Here is a 4,491-nt window from a genome sequence, read left to right as displayed (position 1 = left end):
AGTCCATTAAATTGGGAAAAGATAATCTTTTTAAGACATGGTGCTGGAAGAACTGGATGTCTATCTGTAAAAAAATGAATCAAGACCCATACCTCATATCATACACAAAAACTAATTCAAAATGGATCAATGACCTAAATATAAAAACAAAAACTATAGAGATCATGGAAGAAAAGATAGGTAAACTCTAGGGGCCCTAACATATGACATAAACAGCATACAAACCATAATTAACAATACACATTCACCAGAAGATAAGCTAGATAAACGGGATCTCCTAAAAATTAAACACATATGCTCCTTACAATATTTCACCAAAAGAGAACATACAGGCTGGGAAAAATTTTTTGGCTATGACATATCCAACAAAGGTCTAATCTCTGAAATCTATAGGAAAATCCAACACCTCTACAATAAAAAGACAAATAATAATCCAACTAAAAAACGGGCAAAGGAGGGTGGGTGGGTGTCCACATGTGTGCCTGTGTGGGCCAGGGCTGGTGCCTTCCCCTTCCCCTCATCCTGACCTCTCTCCCCCTTTCCTTTCACTTACTACCCCACCCAGCCCCCCTCGTCAGGGGGCTGCTCCCTCCGTCCTTCCCTCCCTTGCCCACCCTCACCCGCCCTCCTTTCGCCTTCTCCTGCCCTGGGCAGCTGCCTCCATGATCCAGCTGGAGGTGAACAACCGCATCATGGAGGAGACACTGGCGTTCAAGTTGGAGAACGTGGCCACTGGAAACAAACCAGAAGTAGTAGAAGTAACATTTGAAGATTTCGATGGGGTCCTCCATCATATTTCAAATCTTAATGGAGACAAAACAAAAATTATGGTTAGTATTTCTTTGAAATTCTACAAGGAACTTCAAGCACATGGTGTTGATGAGTTATTAAAGAAGGTGTATTGAAGTTTCTTGGTAAATCCAGAATCAGGGTAAAATGTCTCTTTGCTATATGACCTTGAAAATCTTCCTGCCTCCAAGGATTCCATCGTGCATCAGGCTGGCATGTTGAAAAGAAATTGTTTTGCCTCTGTCTTTGAGAAATACTTCTAATTCCAAGAAGAGGGCAAGGAAGATGAGAACAGGACAGCCATCCATTATACAGATGAGGAGACCATGTATGTTGAGTGTAAAAAGGACAGAGTCACCGTAGTCTTCAGCACAGTGTTTAAAGATGATGCTGATGTAGTCATTGGAAAGATGTGTTTATGCAGAAATTCAGAGAAGGACGAAGTGCCAGCCACACAAACCTACCGGTCCTCTTTAGCCACAGGAAACCTCCTCTAGAGCTGAAAGGCACCGATACCGCTGTGGTTGACAACATTGGCTATATTGCCTTCGTGCTGCTCCTTCACCACACCAACACCAGTGCCCCAGACAACACCTGATCCACACATTTCGTGACTACCTGCACTACCACTTCAAGTGCTCTAACAAACTATGAGGGCGAAAAATCCGACTTCCTCAAGGTGCTGAACCGTGAAAGCCAGATGCCAAGAAAAAAGAAATGAAAACAATCATGGGGAAGACGTTTTCATCACGCTAGCTCTTGGGCACAGGAGGAGGCGGCAGGCAACTGAAGGCTGGAAGACTTGCTACAGATAATCGTAGCTTTTAATGTTGTACCTCTTCAGGTTCTCAAGAGATTCTCCGTTTTCGTTCCGTTTTGTACACATTTGGAAAATAATCTGCAGAAACGAGCTGTGTTCACAAGGATTTCATATTTCCCCGAGTATTAAAAAAAAAAAAGAAGAAGAATTCCACTCAATCAACTTAATTCCTTTTTTATCTCCCCTTCTTCACTCCCCTTCCCTTCCACCCTCTTTTCCAAGCTGTTTCACATTGCAATATGGTACGGGTAATGAGTTGCAAGATAATGAAATCTTAATTTGTTTTCTCCTACGGATTTGAGTTCAAAACTCCTGTATCTAAAGAAATATTGCTGGAGTCATTAATTTAAAAAAAAATCTTTCTATTGTAAAAATTTTAAAAAATGGGCAAAGGATATGAACAGACACTTCACCAAAGAAGACATTCAGGTGGCTAAAAGACGCATTAGGAAATGCTCACGATCACTAGCTATTAAAGAAATGCAGATCAAAACTACAATGAGATACCATCTCACTCCAACATTACTGGCAAGAATAAGAAAAACAGAAATTAGCAAATGTTGGAGAGGTTGTGGGGAGTTTGGAACTCTTGTGCACTGCTGGTGAGAATGCAAAATGGTACAATCATTTTGGAAAACAATATTTGCTTCCTTAAAAAGTTAGAAATATAAATACTATATGATCCAGCAACCCCACTCCTAGGAATATATCCTAGAGAAATAATAGCCATCACACGAATAGACATATGCACACCCATGTTCATTGTAGCATTATTCACAGTAGCAAAAAGATGGAAACAACCTAAGTGCTCATCAACAGATGAATGGATAAACAAACTGGTACATACACACAATGGAATACTATGCAGTGATGAAGAACAATGATGAATCCAGGAAACATGTCACAACATGGATGAATCTGGAGGGAATTATGCTGAGTGAAATAAATCAATCACAAAAGGACAAATACTGCATGAGGCCACTATTATAAAAACACATGAAAATGTTTCCACACAGAAAGAAACAATCTTTGATGGTTACGAGGGAGGGGAGGTGTGGGGAGGGAAAGACACTAACTAGGTAGTAGATAAGTGGTAACTTTGGTGAAGGATAAGACAGTACACACCACTGGGGAAGTCAGCACAACTTGACCAGGGCAAAGTCATAGAAGCTTCAAAGACACATCCAAGTGCCCTGAAAGACTAAGCTACTGGGTTGAGGGCTGGGGATCACGGTGTCAGGGGATATCTAGCTCAATTGGCGTAACATAGTGTATAAAGAAAATGCTTTACATTTGACTGTGGTGAGTAGTGACTGGGGTTTTAAAAGCCTGCGAGCAGCCACCTAAGATACATCTACTGGTCCCATCCTGGCTGGAGCAAAGGATAATGAAGAAGACCAAAGACACAAGGGAAAGATGAGTCTAAAGGACTAATGGACCACAATTGCCACAACCTCCACCAGACTGATCCCAAAACAACTAGATGGTGCCCAATTACCACCACCAACTGCTCTCGCAGAGATCACAGTATAGGGCCCTAGACAGAGTGGAAGAAAAATGTAGAACAAAAATCAAAATTCAAATTCACAAAAAAAGAAAACAGAAAGGACCAGGCTTGCTGGTCTGACAGAGACTGGAGAAATCCCAAGAGTATGGCCCTGGAAACCCTTTTAACTCAGTACTGAAGTCACTCCTGAGGTTCACCATTCAGCCAAGTATTAGACAGGTCTATAGGGCCAACAGAAACCTTAGTGGCATAGTGGTTAAGAGCTACAGCTGCTAAGCAAAAGGTCGGCAGTTCAAATCCACTAGGTGCTCCTTGGAAACCCTATGGGGCAGTTCTACTCTGTTCTTTAGGGTCACTATTAGTTGGAATCAGCTAGATGGCAATGGGTTATAGGGTCTTCAATAACACACATGAGAGTCGGGCTTCATAGTTCAATCATGTACACAAGACTAATGGGCACACCAGCCCAAAAGCAAAGATGAGAAGGCAGGAAGGGACAGGAAAACTAGATGAATGGAAACAGGGAACCTGGGATGGAGAAGGGGACGGTGTTGACACACCGTGGGGTTGGCAACCAATGCTGCAAAACAATTTGTGTATTAACTGTTTAATGAAAAACTAATTTGCTCTGTAAACTCTCAAGTAAATCACAATAAAAAAAAATTGAATGACTCAGAAAGCATCAAAAGAAGATGGAAGGAATACAGTTACTGTACCCAAAAGAATTACTCATCATTCAACTATTTCAAGAGGTCACATATGAACAATAACAGCTGATACCAAAGGAAGTAACAGAAGGAAGAAGTACAAGCTGCACTGAAGGTATTGTTGATAAACAAGGCTCTAGGAATTGATGGAATACCAGTTGAGATGCTTCAACAAACAGATGCAAGGCTGGAACCACTTACTCCTCTATGTCAAGAAATTTGGAAGACAGCTAACTGGCCACCGGACTGGAAGAGAACCATATTAATGCCTATCCCAAAGAAAGGTGATCAAACAGAATGAGTAAATTATTGAACAATACCATTAATATTATATGCAAGCAAAATTTTGCTGAAGATAATTCAAAAATTGTTGTAGCCATACATTGACAGGGAATTGCAAGAATGTTCAATCTATATTCAGAAGAGAATGTGGAATGATGCATATCATTGCTTATGTCAGATGGATCTTGGTCAAAAGCAGAGAATACTAGAAAGATTTTTACTTGTGTTTTTCCAACTATGCAAAGGCGCATGACTGTGTGGATCATGACAAATTGTGGATAACATTGTGAAGAATGGGAATTCCATAACACTTATTTGTTCTCATGCGAAACCTGTACATGGATCAAGAGGCAGATTTGAACAGAACAAGGGGGATACTTCATGGT

At 40.9% G+C, this 4,491-nt stretch overlaps 1 pseudogene; it reads left to right on the top strand.

Annotated features, from left to right (window-relative positions):
• Positions 1–662: 662 nt before the first annotated feature.
• On the top strand, positions 663–1,550 carry LOC101360510 (actin-related protein 2/3 complex subunit 2 pseudogene; annotated as a pseudogene).
• Positions 1,551–4,491: the final 2,941 nt, after the last annotated feature.

This window comes from Trichechus manatus, unplaced genomic scaffold (genome assembly GCF_000243295.1).
Source record: "Trichechus manatus latirostris isolate Lorelei unplaced genomic scaffold, TriManLat1.0 scaffold00086, whole genome shotgun sequence".
NCBI classification, from domain to species: domain Eukaryota; kingdom Metazoa; phylum Chordata; class Mammalia; order Sirenia; family Trichechidae; genus Trichechus; species Trichechus manatus.
This window is presented reverse-complemented; position numbering and strand designations above follow the sequence as displayed.